This window comes from Ambystoma mexicanum, unplaced genomic scaffold, assembly GCF_040938575.1.
Source record: "Ambystoma mexicanum isolate Mex_15411 unplaced genomic scaffold, UKY_AmexF1_1 Mex_scaf89, whole genome shotgun sequence".
In the NCBI taxonomy this organism is placed as follows: domain Eukaryota; kingdom Metazoa; phylum Chordata; class Amphibia; order Caudata; family Ambystomatidae; genus Ambystoma; species Ambystoma mexicanum.
In genome coordinates this window covers 380,492-404,193 of record NW_027182509.1, presented here as the reverse complement: position 1 = coordinate 404,193, position 23,702 = coordinate 380,492, and the positions used below count along the sequence as shown (strand labels likewise).

Genomic DNA, 23,702 nt, shown 5'->3' with positions numbered 1-23,702 from the left:
CCCTAGCTCTAATCCCATCATTAACCTTGCTCCGGGCACACGCGTGAACCCTTACTCTCATCTCAGCCTCTCCTGGTGATACATCACACCTGGGATCGTTTGCTCCCTGTGGGCTGTGGGAAATTTGCTACCAGCACGCCCTGGAAGTGGGGCTCATTCCGCTGCAACGGGAGGTCTTCCCAGGACGCGTCACAGCTCAACGCAAGAGCTCCTGGGTTTCGAAGGCTCTTGCAGCAAGCCTTCACAAAGCAGCAGGGAGCGCCGTTCCAGATGGGAAACTTGAGACTGGATGTCCAGAAAAGCAAGACGTCAGAAGCTAAACCTTTTTCCTGCAGGGTGTGGCATACCATCCGCTTGCTCATTGCGACAGAGGTGGCACTAATGAAGGAAGAGGTCAACGTTACGTTCTTCTTTAAAATGCAAGGCCAGGAAAAGTGGCAGTGGTGGGATTTGAACCCACGCCTCCGAAGAGACTGGAGCCTTAATCCAGCGCCTTAGACCGCTCGGCCACGCTACCTTCCTGCTAGCCGCCGAAAGCGGAACTTGACCCGTTGCCCGGCCCGCTTTAGTGCTTTGCCTTTTCTCCTTGGAAAGTCTGGAGACAGGCAGTGGAAGGGCAGGCAAACTGTCAGGTGCGCAGAGGAGGGGAGACCATGAGGCAAGGTGGGAGATGGGGGCAAGAAGTGAGAAAAAAACGAATCGCAAGCTGGGGCAGGTTTCGGAAAGTGAAGCCGAAAAGGGGCTTAGCATGCAGCCCAGGGGTTTCTTTGACTGTCCTAAGCCCACAGGGACTTTGCCGTCCTCAGCTCATGAGACTTGAGATGGGTAGCTTGATTTGCTGAGGAAAGGCGGGATGACAGGTTCAACTCTGGAGTCAAACATAGCCCTGAACGATCACCTTAAACTGATTTTTAAGCCTGGTGCCGATAAAAAGAAAGAAATTAGCCTTAGATCGGGCAAGCCGTTTGACGGGGGAAAATGAGACCCCCTAGGCCATCTAGGTGGTCGCTGGATGCTGTGCAGACATCAGCAGCTGTTCATTTCATGCCCTCACGTCTCCTCGTTAGTATAGTGGTCAGTATCCCCGCCTGTCACGCGGGAGACCTCCCCGACGGGGAGGTTAAACCTTTTCTGGATTTTTTTTAGTTCTTGACAAATATTCTTGAAGATTAGGTTGAGTCAAGTAGGGAATGGGTGCAAGGAACTGACTCTTTCAGAAAAAAGCACCGGCAACGCTAGTCATCGTACAATATTTGTGCACAATTGCTTACATTAGGCGGCCGGTCCGCTTTATTGAGTCCCCCTCAGCACCATTTAGTGCTCCTGTTGTCTGCGAAGTCCAAATTGTAACCCTGAATCAGTTCCTCTTGTGACCCTTTGTATCATGTTACATGACGAGTAATGATCACCTGTTAGCTTTATCCCTAATTATAACTCTCACTCTTTCCCTGCATCTAACCCTAGCTCTAATCCCATCATTAACCTTGGTCCGGGTACACGCGTGAACCCTTACTCTCATCTCAGCCTCTCCTGGTGATACATCACACCTGGGATCGTTTGCTCCCTGTGGGCTGTGGGAAATTTGCTACCAGCACGCCCTGGAAGTGGGGCTCATTCCGCTGCAACGGGAGGTCTTCCCAGGACGCGTCACAGCTCAACGCAAGAGCTCCTGGGTTTCGAAGGCTCTTGCAGCAAGCCTTCACAAAGCAGCAGGGAGCGCCGTTCCAGATGGGAAACTTGAGACTGGATGTCCAGAAAAGCAAGACGTCAGAAGCGAAACCTTTTTCCTGCAGGGTGTGGCATACCATCCGCTTGCTCATTGCGACAGAGGTGGCACTAATGAAGGAAGAGGTCAACGTTACGTTCTTCTTTAAAATGCAAGGCCAGGAAAAGTGGCAGTGGTGGGATTTGAACCCACGCCTCCGAAGAGACTGGAGCCTTAATCCAGCGCCTTAGACCGCTCGGCCACGCTACCTTCCTGCTAGCCGCCGAAAGCGGAACTTGACCCGTTGCCCGGCCCGCTTTAGTGCTTTGCCTTTTCTCCTTGGAAAGTCTGGAGACAGGCAGTGGAAGGGCAGGCAAACTGTCAGGTGCGCAGAGGAGGGGAGACCATGAGGCAAGGTGGGAGATGGGGGCAAGAAGTGAGAAAAAAACGAATCGCAAGCTGGGGCAGGTTTCGGAAAGTGAAGCCGAAAAGGGGCTTAGCATGCAGCCCAGGGGTTTCTTTGACTGTCCTAAGCCCACAGGGACTTTGCCGTCCTCAGCTCATGAGACTTGAGATGGGTAGCTTGATTTGCTGAGGAAAGGCGGGATGACAGATTCAACTCTGGAGTCAAACATAGCCCGGAACTATCACCTTAAACTGAGTTTTAAGCCTGGTGCCGATAAAAAGAAAGAAATTAGCCTTAGATCGGGCAAGCCGTTTGACGGGGGAAAATGAGACCCCCTAGGCCATCTAGGTGGTCGCTGGATGCTGTGCAGACATCAGCAGCTGTTCATTTCATGCCCTCACGTCTCCTCGTTAGTATAGTGGTCGGTATCCCCGCCTGTCACGGAATTCCCCGACGGGGAGGTTAAACCTTTTCTGGATTTTTTTTAGTTCTTGACAAATATTCTTGAAGATTAGGTTGAGTCAAGTAGGGAATGGGTGCCAGGAACTGACTCTTTAAGAAAAAAGCACCGGCAACGCTAGTCATCGTACAATATTTGTGCACAATTGCTTACATTAGGCGGCCGGTCCGCTTTATTGAGTCCCCCTCAGCACCATTTAGTGCTCCTGTTGTCTGCGAAGTCCAAATTGTAACCCTGAATCAGTTCCTCTTCTGACCCTTTGTATCATGTTACATGACGAGTAATGATCACCTGTTAGCTTTATCCCTAATTATAACTCTCACTCTTTCCCTGCATCTAACCCTAGCTCTAATCCCATCATTAACCTTGGTCCGGGCACACGCGTGAACCCTTACTCTCATCTCAGCCTCTCCTGGTGATACATCACACCTGGGATCGTTTGCTCCCTGTGGGCTGTGGGAAATTTGTTACCAGCACGCCCTGGAAGTGGGGCTCATTCCGCTGCAACGGGAGGTCTTCCCAGGACGCGTCACAGCTCAACGCAAGAGCTCCTGGGTTTCGAAGGCTCTTGCAGCAAGCCTTCACAAAGCAGCAGGGAGCGCCGTTCCAGATGGGAAACTTGAGACTGGATGTCCAGAAAAGCAAGACGTCAGAAGCGAAACCTTTTTCCTGCAGGGTGTGGCATACCATCCGCTTGCTCATTACGACAGAGGTGGCACTAATGAAGGAAGAGGTCAACGTTACGTTCTTCTTTAAAATGCAAGGCCAGGAAAAGTGGCAGCGGTGGGATTTGAACCCACGCCTCCGAAGAGACTGGAGCCTTAATCCAGCGCCTTAGACCGCTTGGCCACGCTACTTTCCTGCTAGCCGCCGAAAGCGGAACTTGACCCGTTGCCCGGCCCGCTTTAGTGCTTTGCCTTTTCTCCTTGGAAAGTCTGGAGACAGGCAGTGGAAGGGCAGGCAAACTGTCAGGTGCGCAGAGGAGGGGAGACCATGAGGCAAGGTGGGAGATGGGGGCAAAAAGTGAGAAAAAAACGAATCGCAAGCTGGGGCAGGTTTCGGAAAGTGAAGCCGAAAAGGGGCTTAGCATGCAGCCCAGGGGTTTCTTTGACTGTCCTAAGCCCACAGGGACTTTGCCGTCCTCAGCTCATGAGACTTGAGATGGGTAGCTTGATTTGCTGAGGAAAGGCGGGATGACAGGTTCAACTCTGGAGTCAAACATAGCCCGGAACGATCACCTTAAACTGAGTTTTAAGCCTGGTGCCGATAAAAAGAAAGAAATTAGCCTTAGATCGGGCAAGCCGTTTGACGGGGGAAAATGAGACCCCCTAGGCCATCTAGGTGGTCGCTGGATGCTGTGCAGACATCAGCAGCTGTTCATTTCATGCCCTCACGTCTCCTCGTTAGTATAGTGGTCAGTATCCCCGCCTGTCACGCGGGAGACCCCGACGGGGAGGTTAAACCTTTTCTGGATTTTTTTTAGTTCTTGACAAATATTCTTGAAGATTAGGTTGAGTCAAGTAGGGAATGGGTGCCAGGAACTGACTCTTTCAGAAAAAAGCACCGGCAACGCTAGTCATCGTACAATATTTGTGCACAATTGCTTACATTAGGCGGCCGGTCCGCTTTATTGAGTCCCCCTCAGCACCATTTAGTGCTCCTGTTGTCTGCGAAGTCCAAATTGTAACCCTGAATCAGTTCCTCTTCTGACCCTTTGTATCATGTTACATGACGAGTAATGATCACCTGTTAGCTTTATCCCTAATTATAACTCTCACTCTTTCCCTGCATCTAACCCTAGCTCTAATCCCATCATTAACCTTGGTCCGGGCACACGCGTGAACCCTTACTCTCATCTCAGCCTCTCCTGGTGATACATCACACCTGGGATCGTTTGCTCCCTGTGGGCTGTGGGAAATTTGCTACCAGCACGCCCTGGAAGTGGGGCTCATTCCGCTGCAACGGGAGGTCTTCCCAGGACGCGTCACAGCTCAACGCAAGAGCTCCTGGGTTTCGAAGGCTCTTGCAGCAAGCCTTCACAAAGCAGCAGGGAGCGCCGTTCCAGATGGGAAACTTGAGACTGGATGTCCAGAAAAGCAAGACGTCAGAAGCGAAACCTTTTTCCTGCAGGGTGTGGCATACCATCCGCTTGCTCATTGCGACAGAGGTGGCACTAATGAAGGAAGAGGTCAACGTTACGTTCTTCTTTAAAATGCAAGGCCAGGAAAAGTGGCAGCGGTGGGATTTGAACCCACGCCTCCGAAGAGACTGGAGCCTTAATCCAGCGCCTTAGACCGCTCGGCCACGCTACCTTCCTGCTAGCCGCCGAAAGCGGAACTTGACCCGTTGCCCGGCCCGCTTTAGTGCTTTGCCTTTTCTCCTTGGAAAGTCTGGAGACAGGCAATTAAAGGGCAGGCAAACTGTCAGGTGCGCAGAGGAGGGGAGACCATGAGGCAAGGTGGGAGATGGGGGCAAGAAGTGAGAAAAAAACGAATCGCAAGCTGGGGCAGGTTTCGGAAAGTGAAGCCGAAAAGGGGCTTAGCATGCAGCCCAGGGGTTTCTTTGACTGTCCTAAACCCACAGGGACTTTGCCGTCCTCAGCTCATGAGACTTGAGATGGGTAGCTTGATTTGCTGAGGAAAGGCGGGATGACAGGTTCAACTCTGGAGTCAAACATAGCCCGGAACGATCACCTTAAACTGAGTTTTAAGCCTGGTGCCGATAAAAAGAAAGAAATTAGCCTTAGATCGGGCAAGCCGTTTGACGGGGGAAAATGAGACCCCCTAGGCCATCTAGGTGGTCGCTGGATGCTGTGCAGACATCAGCAGCTGTTCATTTCGTGCCCTCACGTCTCCTTGTTAGTATAGTGGTCAGTATCCCCGCCTGTCACGCGGGAGACCGGGGGGAGGTTAAACCTTTTCTGGATTTTTTTTAGTTCTTGACAAATATTCTTGAAGATTAGGTTGAGTCAAGTAGGGAATGGGTGCCAGGAACTGACTCTTTAAGAAAAAAGCACCGGCAACGCTAGTCATCGTACAATATTTGTGCACAATTGCTTACATTAGGCGGCCGGTCCGCTTTATTGAGTCCCCCTCAGCACCATTTAGTGCTCCTGTTGTCTGCGAAGTCCAAATTGTAACCCTGAATCAGTTCCTCTTCTGACCCTTTGTATCATGTTACATGACGAGTAATGATCACCTGTTAGCTTTATCCCTAATTATAACTCTCACTCTTTCCCTGCATCTAACCCTAGCTCTAATCCCATCATTAACCTTTGTCCGGGCACACGCGTGAACCCTTACTCTCATCTCAGCCTCTCCTGGTGATACATCACACCTGGGATCGTTTGCTCCCTGTGGGCTGTGGGAAATTTGCTACCAGCACGCCCTGGAAGTGGGGCTCATTCCGCTGCAACGGGAGGTCTTCCCAGGACGCGTCACAGCTCAACGCAAGAGCTCCTGGGTTTCGAAGGCTCTTGCAGCAAGCCTTCACAAAGCAGCAGGGAGCGCCGTTCCAGATGGGAAACTTGAGGCTGGATGTCCAGAAAAGCAAGACGTCAGAAGCGAAACCTTTTTCCTGCAGGGTGTGGCATTCCATCCGCTTGCTCATTGCGACAGAGGTGGCACTAATGAAGGAAGAGGTCAACGTTACGTTCTTCTTTAAAATGCAAGGCCAGGAAAAGTGGCAGCAGTGGGATTTGAACCCACGCCTCCGAAGAGACTGGAGCCTTAATCCAGCGCCTTAGACCGCTCGGCCACGCTACCTTCCTGCTAGCCGCCGAAAGCGGAACTTGACCCGTTGCCCGGCCCGCTTTAGTGCTTTGCCTTTTCTCCTTGGAAAGTCTGGAGACAGGCAGTGGAAGGGCAGGCAAACTGTCAGGTGCGCAGAGGAGGGGAGACCATGAGGCAAGGTGGGAGATGGGGGCAAGAAGTGAGAAAAAAACGAATCGCAAGCTGGGGCAGGTTTCGGAAAGTGAAGCCGAAAAGGGGCTTAGCATGCAGCCCAGGGGTTTCTTTGACTGTCCTACGCCCACAGGGACTTTGCCGTCCTCAGCTCATGAGACTTGAGATGGGTAGCTTGATTTGCTGAGGAAAGGCGGGATGACAGGTTCAACTCTGGAGTCAAACATAGCCCGGAACGATCACCTTAAACTGAGTTTTAAGCCTGGTGCCGATAAAAAGAAAGAAATTAGCCTTAGATCGGGCAAGCCGTTTGACGGGGGAAAATGAGACCCCCTAGGCCATCTAGGTGGTCGCTGGATGCTGTGCAGACATCAGCAGCTGTTCATTTCGTGCCCTCACGTCTCCTCGTTAGTATAGTGGTCAGTATCCCCGCCTGTCACGCGGGAGACCGGGGTTCCGACGGGGAGGTTAAACCTTTTCTGGATTTTTTTTAGTTCTTGACAAATATTCTTGAAGATTAGGTTGAGTCAAGTAGGGAATGGGTGCCAGGAACTGACTCTTTAAGAAAAAAGCACCGGCAACGCTAGTCATCGTACAATATTTGTGCACAATTGCTTACATTAGGCGGCCGGTCCGCTTTATTGAGTCCCCCTCAGCACCATTTAGTGCTCCTGTTGTCTGCGAAGTCCAAATTGTAACCCTGAATCAGTTCCTCTTCTGACCCTTTGTATCATGTTACATGACGAGTAATGATCACCTGTTAGCTTTATCCCTAATTATAACTCTCACTCTTTCCCTGCATCTAACCCTAGCTCTAATCCCATCATTAACCTTGGTCCGGGCACACGCGTGAACCCTTACTCTCATCTCAGCCACTCCTGGTGATACATCACACCTGGGATCGTTTGCTCCCTGTGGGCTGTGGGAAATTTGCTACCAGCACGCCCTGGAAGTGGGGCTCATTCCGCTGCAACGGGAGGTCTTCCCAGGACGTGTCACAGCTCAACGCAAGAGCTCCTGGGTTTCGAAGGCTCTTGCAGCAAGCCTTCACAAAGCAGCAGGGAGCGCCGTTCCAGATGGGAAACTTGAGACTGGATGTCCAGAAAAGCAAGACGTCAGAAGCGAAACCTTTTTCCTGCAGGGTGTGGCATACCATCCGCTTGCTCATTGCGACAGAGGTGGCACTAATGAAGGAAGAGGTCAACGTTACGTTCTTCTTTAAAATGCAAGGCCAGGAAAAGTGGCAGCGGTGGGATTTGAACCCACGCCTCCGAAGAGACTGGAGCCTTAATCCAGCGCCTTAGACCGCTTGGCCACGCTACCTTCCTGCTAGCCGCCGAAAGCGGAACTTGACCCGTTGCCCGGCCCGCTTTAGTGCTTTGCCTTTTCTCCTTGGAAAGTCTGGAGACAGGTAGTGGAAGGGCAGACAAACTGTCAGGTGCGCAGAGGAGGGGAGACCATGAGGCAAGGTGGGAGATGGGGGCAAGAAGTGAGAAAAAAACGAATCGCAAGCTGGGGCAGGTTTCGGAAAGTGAAGCCGAAAAGGGGCTTAGCATGCAGCCCAGGGGTTTCTTTGACTGTCCTAAGCCCACAGGGACTTTGCCGTCCTCAGCTCATGAGACTTGAGATGGGTAGCTTGATTTGCTGAGGAAAGGCGGGATGACAGGTTCAACTCTGGAGTCAAACATAGCCCGGAACGATCACCTTAAACTGAGTTTTAAGCCTGGTGCCGATAAAAAGAAAGAAATTAGCCTTAGATCGGGCTAGCCGTTTGACGGGGGAAAATGAGACCCCCTAGGCCATCTAGGTGGTCGCTGGATGCTGTGCAGACATCAGCAGCTGTTCATTTCATGCCCTCACGTCTCCTCGTTAGTATAGTGGTCAGTATCCCCGCCTGTCACGCGGGAGACCGGGCGGGGAGGTTAAACCTTTTCTGGATTTTTTTTAGTTCTTGACAAATATTCTTGAAGATTAGGTTGAGTCAAGTAGGGAATGGGTGCCAGGAACTGACTCTTTCAGAAAAAAGCACCGGCAACGCTAGTCATCGTACAATATTTGTGCACAATTGCTTACATTAGGCGGCCGGTCCGCTTTATTGAGTCCCCCTCAGCACCATTTAGTGCTCCTGTTGTCTGCGAAGTCCAAATTGTAACCCTGAATCAGTTCCTCTTCTGACCCTTTGTATCATGTTACATGACGAGTAATGATCACCTGTTAGCTTTATCCCTAATTATAACTCTCACTCTTTCCCTGCATCTAACCCTAGCTCTAATCCCATCATTAACCTTGGTCCGGGCACACGCGTGAACCCTTACTCTCATCTCAGCCTCTCCTGGTGATACATCACACCTGGGATCGTTTGCTCCCTGTGGGCTGTGGGAAATTTGCTACCAGCACGCCCTGGAAGTGGGGCTCATTCCGCTGCAACGGGAGGTCTTCCCAGGACACGTCACAGCTCAACGCAAGAGCTCCTGGGTTTCGAAGGCTCTTGCAGCAAGCCTTCACAAAGCAGCAGGGAGCGCAGTTCCAGATGGGAAACTTGAGACTGGATGTCCAGAAAAGCAAGACGTCAGAAGCGAAACCTTTTTCCTGCAGGGTGTGGCATACCATCCGCTTGCTCATTGCGACAGAGGTGGCACTAATGAAGGAAGAGGTCAACGTTACGTTCTTCTTTAAAATGCAAGGCCAGGAAAAGTGGCAGCGGTGGGATTTGAACCCACGCCTCCGAAGAGACTGGAGCCTTAATCCAGCGCCTTAGACCGCTCCGCCACGCTACCTTCCTGCTAGCCGCCGAAAGCGGAACTTGACCCGTTGCCCGGCCCGCTTTAGTGCTTTGCCTTTTCTCCTTGGAAAGTCTGGAGACAGGCAGTGGAAGGGCAGGCAAACTGTCAGGTGCGCAGAGGAGGGGAGACCATGAGGCAAGGTGGGAGATGGGGGCAAGAAGTGAGAAAAAAACGAATCGCAAGCTGGGGCAGGTTTCGGAAAGTGAAGCCGAAAAGGGGCTTAGCATGCAGCCCAGGGGTTTCTTTGACTGTCCTAAGCCCACAGGGACTTTGCCGTCCTCAGCTCATGAGACTTGAGATGGGTAGCTTGATTTGCTGAGGAAAGGCGGGATGACAGGTTCAACTCTGGAGTCAAACATAGCCCGGAACGATCACCTTAAACTGAGTTTTAAGCCTGGTGCCGATAAAAAGAAAGAAATTAGCCTTAGATCGGGCAAGCCGTTTGACGGGGGAAAATGAGACCCCCTAGGCCATCTAGGTGGTCGCTGGATGCTGTGCAGACATCAGCAGCTGTTCATTTCATGCCCTCACGTCTCCTCGTTAGTATAGTGGTCAGTATCCCCGCCTGTCACGCGGGAGACCGAGGGTAAACCTTTTCTGGATTTTTTTTAGTTCTTGACAAATATTCTTGAAGATTAGGTTGAGTCAAGTAGGGAATGGGTGCCAGGAACTGACTCTTTCAGAAAAAAGCACCGGCAACGCTAGTCATCGTACAATATTTGTGCACAATTGCTTACATTAGGCGGCCGGTCCGCTTTATTGAGTCCCCCTCAGCACCATTTAGTGCTCCTGTTGTCTGCGAAGTCCAAATTGTAACCCTGAATCAGTTCCTCTTGTGACCCTTTGTATCATGTTACATGACGAGTAATGATCACCTGTTAGCTTTATCCCTAATTATAACTCTCACTCTTTCCCTGCATCTAACCCTAGCTCTAATCCCATCATTAACCTTGGTCCGGGCACACGCGTGAACCCTTACTCTCATCTCAGCCTCTCCTGGTGATACATCACACCTGGGATCGTTTGCTCCCTGTGGGCTGTGGGAAATTTGCTACCAGCACGCCCTGGAAGTGGGGCTCATTCCGCTGCAACGGGAGGTCTTCCCAGGACGCGTCACAGCTCAACGCAAGAGCTCCTGGGTTTCGAAGGCTCTTGCAGCAAGCCTTCACAAAGCAGCAGGGAGCGCCGTTCAAGATGGGAAACTTGAGACTGGATGTCCAGAAAAGCAAGACGTCAGAAGCGAAACCTTTTTCCTGCAGGGTGTGGCATACCATCCGCTTGCTCATTGCGACAGAGGTGGCACTAATGAAGGAAGAGGTCAACGTTACGTTCTTCTTTAAAATGCAAGGCCAGGAAAAGTGGCAGCGGTGGGATTTGAACCCACGCCTCCGAAGAGACTGGAGCCTTAATCCAGCGCCTTAGACCGCTCGGCCACGCTACCTTCCTGCTAGCCGCCGAAAGCGGAACTTGACCCGTTGCCCGGCCCGCTTTAGTGCTTTGCCTTTTCTCCTTGGAAAGTCTGGAGACAGGCAGTGGAAGGGCAGGCAAACTGTCAGGTGCGCAGAGGAGGGGAGACCATGAGGCAAGGTGGGAGATGGGGGCAAGAAGTGAGAAAAAAACGAATCGCAAGCTGGGGCAGGTTTCGGAAAGTGAAGCCGAAAAGGGGCTTAGCATGCAGCCCAGGGGTTTCTTTGACTGTCCTAAGCCCACAGGGACTTTGCCGTCCTCAGCTCATGAGACTTGAGATGGGTAGCTTGATTTGCTGAGGAAAGGCGGGATGACAGGTTCAACTCTGGAGTCAAACATAGCCCGGAACGATCACCTTAAACTGAGTTTTAAGCCTGGTGCCGATAAAAAGAAAGAAATTAGCCTTAGATCGGGCAAGCCGTTTGACGGGGGAAAATGAGACCCCCTAGGCCATCTAGGTGGTCGCTGGATGCTGTGCAGACATCAGCAGCTGTTCATTTCGTGCCCTCACGTCTCCTCGTTAGGATAGTGGTCAGTATCCCCGCCTGTCACACGGGAGACCCGACGGGGAGGTTAAACCTTTTCTGGATTTTTTTTAGTTCTTGACAAATATTCTTGAAGATTAGGTTGAGTCAAGTAGGGAATGGGTGCCAGGAACTGACTCTTTAAGAAAAAAGCACCGGCAACGCTAGTCATCGTGCAATATTTGTGCACAATTGCTTACATTAGGCGGCCGGTCCGCTTTATTGAGTCCCCCTCAGCACCATTTAGTGCTCCTGTTGTCTGCGAAGTCCAAATTGTAACCCTGAATCAGTTCCTCTTCTGACCCTTTGTATCATGTTACATGACGAGTAATGATCACCTGTTAGCTTTATCCCTAATTATAACTCTCACTCTTTCCCTGCATCTAACCCTAGCTCTAATCCCATCATTAACCTTGGTCCGGGCACACGCGTGAACCCTTACTCTCATCTCAGCCTCTCCTGGTGATACATCACACCTGGGATCGTTTGCTCCCTGTGGGCTGTGGGAAATTTGCTACCAGCACGCCCTGGAAGTGGGGCTCATTCCGCAGCAACGGGAGGTCTTCCCAGGACGTGTCACAGCTCAACGCAAGAGCTCCTGGGTTTCGAAGGCTCTTGCAGCAAGCCTTCACAAAGCAGCAGGGAGCGCCGTTCCAGATGGGAAACTTGAGACTGGATGTCCAGAAAAGCAAGACGTCAGAAGCGAAACCTTTTTCCTGCAGGGTGTGGCATACCATCCGCTTGCTCATTGCGACAGAGGTGGCACTAATGAAGGAAGAGGTCAACGTTACGTTCTTCTTTAAAATGCAAGGCCAGGAAAAGTGGCAGCGGTGGGATTTGAACCCACGCCTCCGAAGAGACTGGAGCCTTAATCCAGCGCCTTAGACCGCTTGGCCACGCTACCTTCCTGCTAGCCGCCGAAAGCGGAACTTGACCCGTTGCCCGGCCCGCTTTAGTGCTTTGCCTTTTCTCCTTGGAAAGTCTGGAGACAGGCAGTGGAAGGGCAGACAAACTGTCAGGTGCGCAGAGGAGGGGAGACCATGAGGCAAGGTGGGAGATGGGGGCAAGAAGTGAGAAAAAAACGAATCGCAAGCTGGGGCAGGTTTCGGAAAGTGAAGCCGAAAAGGGGCTTAGCATGCAGCCCAGGGGTTTCTTTGACTGTCCTAAGCCCACAGGGACTTTGCCGTCCTCAGCTCATGAGACTTGAGATGGGTAGCTTGATTTGCTGAGGAAAGGCGGGATGACAGGTTCAACTCTGGAGTCAAACATAGCCCGGAACGATCACCTTAAACTGAGTTTTAAGCCTGGTGCCGATAAAAAGAAAGAAATTAGCCTTAGATCGGGCAAGCCGTTTGACGGGGGAAAATGAGACCCCCTAGGCCATCTAGGTGGTCGCTGGATGCTGTGCAGACATCAGCAGCTGTTCATTTCATGCCCTCACGTCTCCTCGTTAGTATAGTGGTCAGTATCCCCGCCTGTCACGCGGGAGACCGGGCGGGGAGGTTAAACCTTTCCTGGATTTTTTTTAGTTCTTGACAAATATTCTTGAAGATTAGGTTGAGTCAAGTAGGGAATGGGTGCCAGGAACTGACTCTTTCAGAAAAAAGCACCGGCAACGCTAGTCATCGTACAATATTTGTGCACAATTGCTTACATTAGGCGGCCGGTCCGCTTTATTGAGTCCCCCTCAGCACCATTTAGTGCTCCTGTTGTCTGCGAAGTCCAAATTGTAACCCTGAATCAGTTCCTCTTCTGACCCTTTGTATCATGTTACATGACGAGTAATGATCACCTGTTAGCTTTATCCCTAATTATAACTCTCACTCTTTCCCTGCATCTAACCCTAGCTCTAATCCCATCATTAACCTTGTTCCGGGCACACGCGTGAACCCTTACTCTCATCTCAGCCTCTCCTGGTGATACATCACACCTGGGATCGTTTGCTCCCTGTGGGCTATGGGAAATTTGCTACCAGCACGCCCTGGAAGTGGGGCTCATTCCGCTGCAACGGGAGGTCTTCCCAGGACGCGTCACAGCTCAACGCAAGAGCTCCTGGGTTTCGAAGGCTCTTGCAGCAAGCCTTCACAAAGCAGCAGGGAGCGCCGTTCCAGATGGGAAACTTGAGACTGGATGTCCAGAAAAGCAAGACGTCAGAAGCGAAACCTTTTTCCTGCAGGGTGTGGCATACCATCCGCTAGCTCATTGCGACAGAGGTGGCACTAATGAAGGAAGAGGTCAACGTTACGTTCTTCTTTAAAATGCAAGGCCAGGAAAAGTGGCAGCGGTGGGATTTGAACCCACGCCTCCGAAGAGACTGGAGCCTTAATCCAGCGCCTTAGACCGCTCGGCCACGCTACCTTCCTGCTAGCCGCCGAAAGCGGAACTTGACCCGTTGCCCGGCCCGCTTTAGTGCTTTGCCTTTTCTCCTTGGAAAGTCTGGAGACAGGCAGTGGAAGGGCAGGCAAACTGTCAGGTGCGCAGAGGAGGGGAGACCATGAGGCAAGGTGGGAGATGGGGGCAAGAAGTGAGAAAAAAACGAATCGCAAGCTGGGGCAGGTTTCGGAAAGTGAAGCCGAAAAGGGGCTTAGCATGCAGCCCAGGGGTTTCTTTGACTGTCCTAAGCCCACAGGGACTTTGCCGTCCTCAGCTCATGAGACTTGAGATGGGTAGCTTGATTTGCTGAGGAAAGGCGGGATGACAGGTTCAACTCTGGAGTCAAACATAGCCCGGAACGATCACCTTAAACTGAGTTTTAAGCCTGGTGCCGATAAAAAGAAAGAAATTAGCCTTAGATCGGGCAAGCCGTTTGACGGGGGAAAATGAGACCCCCTAGGCCATCTAGGTGGTCGCTGGATGCTGTGCAGACATCAGCAGCTGTTCATTTCATGCCCTCACGTCTCCTCGTTAGTATAGTGGTCAGTATCCCCGCCTGTCACGCGGGAGACCGGGGTTCCCCGACGGGGAGGTTAAACCTTTTCTGGATTTTTTTTAGTTCTTGACAAATATTCTTGAAGATTAGGTTGAGTCAAGTAGGGAATGGGTGCCAGGAACTGACTCTTTCAGAAAAAAGCACCGGCAACGCTAGTCATCGTACAATATTTGTGCACAATTGCTTACATTAGGCGGCCGGTCCGCTTTATTGAGTCCCCCTCAGCACCATTTAGTGCTCCTGTTGTCTGCGAAGTCCAAATTGTAACCCTGAATCAGTTCCTCTTCTGACCCTTTGTATCATGTTACATGACGAGTAATGATCACCTGTTAGCTTTATCCCTAATTATAACTCTCACTCTTTCCCTGCATCTAACCCTAGCTCTAATCCCATCATTAACCTTGGTCCGGGCACACGCGTGAACCCTTACTCTCATCTCAGCCTCTCCTGGTGATACATCACACCTGGGATCGTTTGCTCCCTGTGGGCTGTGGGAAATTTGCTACCAGCACGCCCTGGAAGTGGGGCTCATTCCGCTGCAACGGGAGGACTTCCCAGGACGCGTCACAGCTCAACGCAAGAGCTCCTGGGTTTCGAAGGCTCTTGCAGCAAGCCTTCACAAAGCAGCAGGGAGCGCCGTTCCAGATGGGAAACTTGAGGCTGGATGTCCAGAAAAGCAAGACGTCAGAAGCGAAACCTTTTTCCTGCAGGGTGTGGCATACCATCCGCTTGCTCATTGCGACAGAGGTGGCACTAATGAAGGAAGAGGTCAACGTTACGTTCTTCTTTAAAATGCAAGGCCAGGAAAAGTGGCAGCGGTGGGATTTGAACCCACGCCTCCGAAGAGACTGGAGCCTTAATCCAGCGCCCTAGACCGCTCGGCCACGCTACCTTCCTGCTAGCCGCCGAAAGCGGAACTTGACCCGTTGCCCGGCCCGCTTTAGTGCTTTGCCTTTTCTCCTTGGAAAGTCTGGAGACAGGCAGTGGAAGGGCAGGCAAACTGTCAGGTGCGCAGAGGAGGGGAGACCATGAGGCAAGGTGGGAGATGGGGGCAAGAAGTGAGAAAAAAACGAATCGCAAGCTGGGGCAGGTTTCGGAAAGTGAAGCCGAAAAGGGGCTTAGCATGCAGCCCAGGGGTTTCTTTGACTGTCCTAAGCCCACAGGGACTTTGCCGTCCTCAGCTCATGAGACTTGAGATGGGTAGCTTGATTTGCTGAGGAAAGGCGGGATGACAGGTTCAACTCTGGAGTCAAACATAGCCCGGAACGATCACCTTAAACTGAGTTTTAAGCCTGGTGCCGATAAAAAGAACGAAATTAGCCTTAGATCGGGCAAGCCGTTTGACGGGGGAAAATGAGACCCCCTAGGCCATCTAGGTGGTCGCTGGATGCTGTGCAGACATCAGCAGCTGTTCATTTCATGCCCTCACGTCTCCTCGTTAGTATAGTGGTCAGTATCCCCGCCTGTCACGCGGGAGACCGGGCGGGGAGGTTAAACCTTTTCTGGATTTTTTTTAGTTCTTGACAAATATTCTTGAAGATTAGGTTGAGTCAAGTAGGGAATGGGTGCCAGGAACTGACTCTTTCAGAAAAAAGCACCGGCAACGCTAGTCATCGTACAATATTTGTGCACAATTGCTTACATTAGGCGGCCGGTCCGCTTTATTGAGTCCCCCTCAGCACCATTTAGTGCTCCTGTTGTCTGCGAAGTCCAAATTGTAACCCTGAATCAGTTCCTCTTCTGACCCTTTGTATCATGTTACATGACGAGTAATGATCACCTGTTAGCTTTATCCCTAATTATAACTCTCACTCTTTCCCTGCATCTAACCCTAGCTCTAATCCCATCATTAACCTTGGTCCGGGCACACGCGTGAACCCTTACTCTCATCTCAGCCTCTCCTGGTGATACATCACACCTGGGATCGTTTGCTCCCTGTGGGCTGTGGGAAATTTGCTACCAGCACGCCCTGGAAGTGGGGCTCATTCCGCTGCAACGGGAGGTCTTCCCAGGACACGTCACAGCTCAACGCAAGAGCTCCTGGGTTTCGAAGGCTCTTGCAGCAAGCCTTCACAAAGCAGCAGGGAGCGCCGTTCCAGATGGGAAACTTGAGACTGGATGTCCAGAAAAGCAAGACGTCAGAAGCGAAACCTTTTTCCTGCAGGGTGTGGCATACCATCCGCTTGCTCATTGCGACAGAGGTGGCACTAATGAGGAAGAGGTCAACGTTACGTTCTTCTTTAAAATGCAAGGCCAGGAAAAGTGGCAGCGGTGGGATTTGAACCCACTCCTCCGAAGAGACTGGAGCCTTAATCCAGCGCCTTAGACCGCTCGGCCACGCTACCTTCCTGCTAGCCGCCGAAAGCGGAACTTGACCCGTTGCCCGGCCCGCTTTAGTGCTTTGCCTTTTCTCCTTGGAAAGTCTGGAGACAGGCAGTGGAAGGGCAGGCAAACTGTCAGGTGCGCAGAGGAGGGGAGACCATGAGGCAAGGTGGGAGATGGGGGCAAGAAGTGAGAAAAAAACGAATCGCAAGCTGGGGCAGGTTTCGGAAAGTGAAGCCGAAAAGGGGCTTAGCATGCAGCCCAGGGGTTTCTTTGACTGTCCTAAGCCCACAGGGACTTTGCCGTCCTCAGCTCATGAGACTTGAGATGGGTAGCTTGATTTGCTGAGGAAAGGCGGGATGACAGGTTCAACTCTGGAGTCAAACATAGCCCGGAACGATCACCTTAAACTGAGTTTTAAGCCTGGTGCCGATAAAAAGAAAGAAATTAGCCTTAGATCGGGCAAGCCGTTTGACGGGGGAAAATGAGACCCCCTAGGCCATCTAGGTGGTCGCTGGATGCTGTGCAGACATCAGCAGCTGTTCATTTCATGCCCTCACGTCTCCTCGTTAGTATAGTGGTCAGTATCCCCGCCTGTCACGCGGGAGACCGGGAGGTTAAACCTTTTCTGGATTTTTTTTAGTTCTTGACAAATATTCTTGAAGATTAGGTTGAGTCAAGTAGGGAATGGGTGCCAGGAACTGACTCTTTCAGAAAAAAGCACCGGCAACGCTAGTCATCGTACAATATTTGTGCACAATTGCTTACATTAGGCGGCCGGTCCGCTTTATTGAGTCCCCCTCAGCACCATTTAGTGCTCCTGTTGTCTGCGAAGTCCAAATTGTAACCCTGAATCAGTTCCTCTTGTGACCCTTTGTATCATGTTACATGACGAGTAATGATCACCTGTTAGCTTTATCCCTAATTATAACTCTCACTCTTTCCCTGCATCTAACCCTAGCTCTAATCCCATCATTAACCTTGCTCCGGGCACACGCGTGAACCCTTACTCTCATCTCAGCCTCTCCTGGTGATACATCACACCTGGGATCGTTTGCTCCCTGTGGGCTGTGGGAAATTTGCTACCAGCACGCCCTGGAAGTGGGGCTCATTCCGCTGCAACGGGAGGTCTTCCCAGGACGCGTCACAGCTCAACGCAAGAGCTCCTGGGTTTCGAAGGCTCTTGCAGCAAGCCTTCACAAAGCAGCAGGGAGCGCCGTTCCAGATGGGAAACTTGAGACTGGATGTCCAGAAAAGCAAGACGTCAGAAGCTAAACCTTTTTCCTGCAGGGTGTGGCATACCATCCGCTTGCTCATTGCGACAGAGGTGGCACTAATGAAGGAAGAGGTCAACGTTACGTTCTTCTTTAAAATGCAAGGCCAGGAAAAGTGGCAGTGGTGGGATTTGAACCCACGCCTCCGAAGAGACTGGAGCCTTAATCCAGCGCCTTAGACCGCTCGGCCACGCTACCTTCCTGCTAGCCGCCGAAAGCGGAACTTGACCCGTTGCCCGGCCCGCTTTAGTGCTTTGCCTTTTCTCCTTGGAAAGTCTGGAGACAGGCAGTGGAAGGGCAGGCAAACTGTCAGGTGCGCAGAGGAGGGGAGACCATGAGGCAAGGTGGGAGATGGGGGCAAGAAGTGAGAAAAAAACGAATCGCAAGCTGGGGCAGGTTTCGGAAAGTGAAGCCGAAAAGGGGCTTAGCATGCAGCCCAGGGGTTTCTTTGACTGTCCTAAGCCCACAGGGACTTTGCCGTCCTCAGCTCATGAGACTTGAGATGGGTAGCTTGATTTGCTGAGGAAAGGCGGGATGACAGGTTCAACTCTGGAGTCAAACATAGCCCTGAACGATCACCTTAAACTGATTTTTAAGCCTGGTGCCGATAAAAAGAAAGAAATTAGCCTTAGATCGGGCAAGCCGTTTGACGGGGGAAAATGAGACCCCCTAGGCCATCTAGGTGGTCGCTGGATGCTGTGCAGACATCAGCAGCTGTTCATTTCATGCCCTCACGTCTCCTCGTTAGTATAGTGGTCAGTATCCCCGCCTGTCACGCGGGAGACCTCCCCGACGGGGAGGTTAAACCTTTTCTGGATTTTTTTTAGTTCTTGACAAATATTCTTGAAGATTAGGTTGAGTCAAGTAGGGAATGGGTGCAAGGAACTGACTCTTTCAGAAAAAAGCACCGGCAACGCTAGTCATCGTACAATATTTGTGCACAATTGCTTACATTAGGCGGCCGGTCCGCTTTATTGAGTCCCCCTCAGCACCATTTAGTGCTCCTGTTGTCTGCGAAGTCCAAATTGTAACCCTGAATCAGTTCCTCTTGTGACCCTTTGTATCATGTTACATGACGAGTAATGATCACCTGTTAGCTTTATCCCTAATTATAACTCTCACTCTTTCCCTGCATCTAACCCTAGCTCTAATCCCATCATTAACCTTGGTCCGGGTACACGCGTGAACCCTTACTCTCATCTCAGCCTCTCCTGGTGATACATCACACCTGGGATCGTTTGCTCCCTGTGGGCTGTGGGAAATTTGCTACCAGCACGCCCTGGAAGTGGGGCTCATTCCGCTGCAACGGGAGGTCTTCCCAGGACGCGTCACAGCTCAACGCAAGAGCTCCTGGGTTTCGAAGGCTCTTGCAGCAAGCCTTCACAAAGCAGCAGGGAGCGCCGTTCCAGATGGGAAACTTGAGACTGGATGTCCAGAAAAGCAAGACGTCAGAAGCGAAACCTTTTTCCTGCAGGGTGTGGCATACCATCCGCTTGCTCATTGCGACAGAGGTGGCACTAATGAAGGAAGAGGTCAACGTTACGTTCTTCTTTAAAATGCAAGGCCAGGAAAAGTGGCAGTGGTGGGATTTGAACCCACGCCTCCGAAGAGACTGGAGCCTTAATCCAGCGCCTTAGACCGCTCGGCCACGCTACCTTCCTGCTAGCCGCCGAAAGCGGAACTTGACCCGTTGCCCGGCCCGCTTTAGTGCTTTGCCTTTTCTCCTTGGAAAGTCTGGAGACAGGCAGTGGAAGGGCAGGCAAACTCTCAGGTGCGCAGAGGAGGGGAGACCATGAGGCAAGGTGGGAGATGGGGGCAAGAAGTGAGAAAAAAACGAATCGCAAGCTGGGGCAGGTTTCGGAAAGTGAAGCCGAAAAGGGGCTTAGCATGCAGCCCAGGGGTTTCTTTGACTGTCCTAAGCCCACAGGGACTTTGCCGTCCTCAGCTCATGAGACTTGAGATGGGTAGCTTGATTTGCTGAGGAAAGGCGGGATGACAGATTCAACTCTGGAGTCAAACATAGCCCGGAACTATCACCTTAAACTGAGTTTTAAGCCTGGTGCCGATAAAAAGAAAGAAATTAGCCTTAGATCGGGCAAGCCGTTTGACGGGGGAAAATGAGACCCCCTAGGCCATCTAGGTGGTCGCTGGATGCTGTGCAGACATCAGCAGCTGTTCATTTCATGCCCTCACGTCTCCTCGTTAGTATAGTGGTCAGTATCCCCGGGTTCAATTCCCCGACGGGCAGGTTAAACCTTTTCTGGATTTTTTTTAGTTCTTGACAAATATTCTTGAAGATTAGGTTGAGTCAAGTAGGGAATGGATGCCAGGAACTGACTCTTTAAGAAAAAAGCACCGGCAACGCTAGTCATCGTACAATATTTGTGGACAATTGCTTACATTAGGCGGCCGGTCCGCTTTATTGAGTCCCCCTCAGCACCATTTAGTGCTCCTGTTGTCTGCGAAGTCCAAATTGTAACCCTGAATCAGTTCCTCTTCTGACCCTTTGTATCATGTTACATGACGAGTAATGATCACCTGTTAGCTTTATCCCTAATTATAACTCTCACTCTTTCCCTGCATCTAACCCTAGCTCTAATCCCATCATTAACCTTGGTCCGGGCACACGCGTGAACCCTTACTCTCATCTCAGCCTCTTCTGGTGATACATCACACCTGGGATCGTTTGCTCCCTGTGGGCTGTGGGAAATTTGCTACCAGCACGCCCTGGAAGTGGGGCTCATTCCGCTGCAACGGGAGGTCTTCCCAGGACGCGTCACAGCTCAACGCAAGAGCTCCTGGGTTTCGAAGGCTCTTGCAGCAAGCCTTCACAAAGCAGCAGGGAGCGCCGTTCCAGATGGGAAACTTGAGACTGGATGTCCAGAAAAGCAAGACGTCAGAAGCGAAACCTTTTTCCTGCAGGGTGTGGCATACCATCCGCTTGCTCTTTGCGACAGAGGTGGCACTAATGAAGGAAGAGGTCAACGTTACGTTCTTCTTTAAAATGCAAGGCCAGGAAAAGTGGCAGCGGTGGGATTTGAACCCACGCCTCCGAAGAGACTGGAGCCTTAATCCAGCGCCTTAGACCGCTCAGCCACGCTACCTTCCTGCTAGCCGCCGAAAGCGGAACTTGACCCGTTGCCCGGCCCGCTTTAGTGCTTTGCCTTTTCTCCTTGGAAAGTCTGGAGACAGGCAGTGGAAGGGCAGGCAAACTGTCAGGTGCGCAGAGGAGGGGAGACCATGAGGCAAGGTGGGAGATGGGGGCAAGAAGTGAGAAAAAAACGAATCGCAAGCTGGGGCAGGTTTCGGAAAGTGAAGCCGAAAAGGGGCTTAGCATGCAGCCCAGGGGTTTCTTTGACTGTCCTAAGCCCACAGGGACTTTGCCGTCCTCAGCTCATGAGACTTGAGATGGGTAGCTTGATTTGCTGAGGAAAGGCGGGATGACAGATTCAACTCTGGAGTCAAACATAGCCCGGAACTATCACCTTAAACTGAGTTTTAAGCCTGGTGCCGATAAAAAGAAAGAAATTAGCCTTAGATCGGGCAAGCCGTTTGACGGGGGAAAATGAGACCCCCTAGGCCATCTAGGTGGTCGCTGGATGCTGTGCAGACATCAGCAGCTGTTCATTTCATGCCCTCACGTCTCCTCGTTAGTATAGTGGTCGGTATCCCCGCCTGTCACGGAATTCCCCGACGGGGAGGTTAAACCTTTTCTGGATTTTTTTTAGTTCTTGACAAATATTCTTGAAGATTAGGTTGAGTCAAGTAGGGAATGGGTGCCAGGAACTGACTCTTTAAGAAAAAAGCACCGGCAACGCTAGTCATCGTACAATATTTGTGCACAATTGCTTACATTAGGCGGCCGGTCCGCTTTATTGAGTCCCCCTCAGCACCATTTAGTGCTCCTGTTGTCTGCGAAGTCCAAATTGTAACCCTGAATCAGTTCCTCTTCTGACCCTTTGTATCATGTTACATGACGAGTAATGATCACCTGTTAGCTTTATCCCTAATTATAACTCTCACTCTTTCCCTGCATCTAACCCTAGCTCTAATCCCATCATTAACCTTGGTCCGGGCACACGCGTGAACCCTTACTCTCATCTCAGCCTCTCCTGGTGATACATCACACCTGGGATCGTTTGCTCCCTGTGGGCTGTGGGAAATTTGTTACCAGCACGCCCTGGAAGTGGGGCTCATTCCGCTGCAACGGGAGGTCTTCCCAGGACGCGTCACAGCTCAACGCAAGAGCTCCTGGGTTTCGAAGGCTCTTGCAGCAAGCCTTCACAAAGCAGCAGGGAGCGCCGTTCCAGATGGGAAACTTGAGACTGGATGTCCAGAAAAGCAAGACGTCAGAAGCGAAACCTTTTTCCTGCAGGGTGTGGCATACCATCCGCTTGCTCATTACGACAGAGGTGGCACTAATGAAGGAAGAGGTCAACGTTACGTTCTTCTTTAAAATGCAAGGCCAGGAAAAGTGGCAGCGGTGGGATTTGAACCCACGCCTCCGAAGAGACTGGAGCCTTAATCCAGCGCCTTAGACCGCTTGGCCACGCTACTTTCCTGCTAGCCGCCGAAAGCGGAACTTGACCCGTTGCCCGGCCCGCTTTAGTGCTTTGCCTTTTCTCCTTGGAAAGTCTGGAGACAGGCAGTGGAAGGGCAGGCAAACTGTCAGGTGCGCAGAGGAGGGGAGACCATGAGGCAAGGTGGGAGATGGGGGCAAAAAGTGAGAAAAAAACGAATCGCAAGCTGGGGCAGGTTTCGGAAAGTGAAGCCGAAAAGGGGCTTAGCATGCAGCCCAGGGGTTTCTTTGACTGTCCTAAGCCCACAGGGACTTTGCCGTCCTCAGCTCATGAGACTTGAGATGGGTAGCTTGATTTGCTGAGGAAAGGCGGGATGACAGGTTCAACTCTGGAGTCAAACATAGCCCGGAACGATCACCTTAAACTGAGTTTTAAGCCTGGTGCCGATAAAAAGAAAGAAATTAGCCTTAGATCGGGCAAGCCGTTTGACGGGGGAAAATGAGACCCCCTAGGCCATCTAGGTGGTCGCTGGATGCTGTGCAGACATCAGCAGCTGTTCATTTCATGCCCTCACGTCTCCTCGTTAGTATAGTGGTCAGTATCCCCGCCTGTCACGCGGGAGACCCCGACGGGGAGGTTAAACCTTTTCTGGATTTTTTTTAGTTCTTGACAAATATTCTTGAAGATTAGGTTGAGTCAAGTAGGGAATGGGTGCCAGGAACTGACTCTTTCAGAAAAAAGCACCGGCAACGCTAGTCATCGTACAATATTTGTGCACAATTGCTTACATTAGGCGGCCGGTCCGCTTTATTGAGTCCCCCTCAGCACCATTTAGTGCTCCTGTTGTCTGCGAAGTCCAAATTGTAACCCTGAATCAGTTCCTCTTCTGACCCTTTGTATCATGTTACATGACGAGTAATGATCACCTGTTAGCTTTATCCCTAATTATAACTCTCACTCTTTCCCTGCATCTAACCCTAGCTCTAATCCCATCATTAACCTTGGTCCGGGCACACGCGTGAACCCTTACTCTCATCTCAGCCTCTCCTGGTGATACATCACACCTGGGATCGTTTGCTCCCTGTGGGCTGTGGGAAATTTGCTACCAGCACGCCCTGGAAGTGGGGCTCATTCCGCTGCAACGGGAGGTCTTCCCAGGACGCGTCACAGCTCAACGCAAGAGCTCCTGGGTTTCGAAGGCTCTTGCAGCAAGCCTTCACAAAGCAGCAGGGAGCGCCGTTCCAGATGGGAAACTTGAGACTGGATGTCCAGAAAAGCAAGACGTCAGAAGCGAAACCTTTTTCCTGCAGGGTGTGGCATACCATCCGCTTGCTCATTGCGACAGAGGTGGCACTAATGAAGGAAGAGGTCAACGTTACGTTCTTCTTTAAAATGCAAGGCCAGGAAAAG

At 51.5% G+C, this 23,702-nt stretch overlaps 3 non-coding genes across 3 annotated transcripts; all 3 read right to left on the bottom strand.

Moving 5' to 3' along the window:
* Window positions 1–4,801: 4,801 nt before the first annotated feature.
* On the bottom strand, window positions 4,802–4,883 carry TRNAL-AAG (transfer RNA leucine (anticodon AAG)). Its single transcript has one exon. It is a non-coding gene; the product is annotated as a tRNA-Leu (tRNA).
* Window positions 4,884–10,615: 5,732 nt separating this feature from the next.
* Window positions 10,616–10,697, bottom strand: TRNAL-AAG (transfer RNA leucine (anticodon AAG)). The gene has a single exon. It is a non-coding gene; the product is annotated as a tRNA-Leu (tRNA).
* Window positions 10,698–13,523: 2,826 nt separating this feature from the next.
* TRNAL-AAG (transfer RNA leucine (anticodon AAG)) lies at window positions 13,524–13,605 on the bottom strand. The gene has a single exon. It is a non-coding gene; the product is annotated as a tRNA-Leu (tRNA).
* Window positions 13,606–23,702: the final 10,097 nt, after the last annotated feature.